Genomic DNA, 848 nt, shown 5'->3' with positions numbered 1-848 from the left:
GGCTAATTTTTTATGTTTTTAGTAAAAATAGGGTTTTACTATGTTGGCCAGGCTGGTCTCGAACTCCCAACCTCAAGTGATCCACCTGCCTCGGCCTCCCAAACTGCTGGGATTACAGGCATGAGCCACCACGCCCGGCCCACCATCTTGAAATTTTTGACCAAAGGGGCCATGCATTTCCATTTTGCACTGTGCCCCACAAATTATGTAGCTGGTCCTGGCTGTAGGAAAAGCCTTTAACCTGCTTTCAAAACTTTGCTCAATCTGGCCTCACATTACCTTGCAATAACCTCTCTAACTATCACTGATCACACTTCTCCCTAACTCCCACCCTGCTGCCAATCTCTCTTCCTTCCATGCCTTTGTTCAAGCTGATAGATGATTGCCCGTCACCCACCTCAGCTTCCAGAACCGCTTCAAGATCCAGTTCAAATTTCACCTACTCAAATCCATGAGCCCTCCCAGTTCTCCTCAAAGATGAATTACTGCCACACATTTACCCCCTCTCTAAATCTGCAAATTCATTCATTCATTCAGCAAATCCCTATTGAGCATCTACTATGTGCAAGGCATTGTTTTAGGCTTTTAGATAGATTGGTGAACAAAATAAAGATCTCTGCCTGCCAGGTGCGGTGGCTCACGCCTGTAATCCCAGCACTTTGTAGGAGGCCGAGGTGGGTGGATCATGTGAGGTCAGGAGTTCGAGACCAGCCTGGCCAACATGGTGAAACCCCATCTCTACTAAAAAAAAAAAAAAAAAATACAAAAAATTAGCCAGGCATGGCGGCGGACGCCTGTAATCCCAGCTTCTTGGGAGGTTGAGGCAGGAGAATCGCTTGAAACCGGGA

The sequence above is a fragment of the Mandrillus leucophaeus genome, unplaced genomic scaffold, assembly GCF_000951045.1.
Source record: "Mandrillus leucophaeus isolate KB7577 unplaced genomic scaffold, Mleu.le_1.0 Scaffold43, whole genome shotgun sequence".
Lineage (NCBI taxonomy): Eukaryota > Metazoa > Chordata > Mammalia > Primates > Cercopithecidae > Mandrillus > Mandrillus leucophaeus.
Note: the sequence above shows the minus strand (reverse complement) of the source record.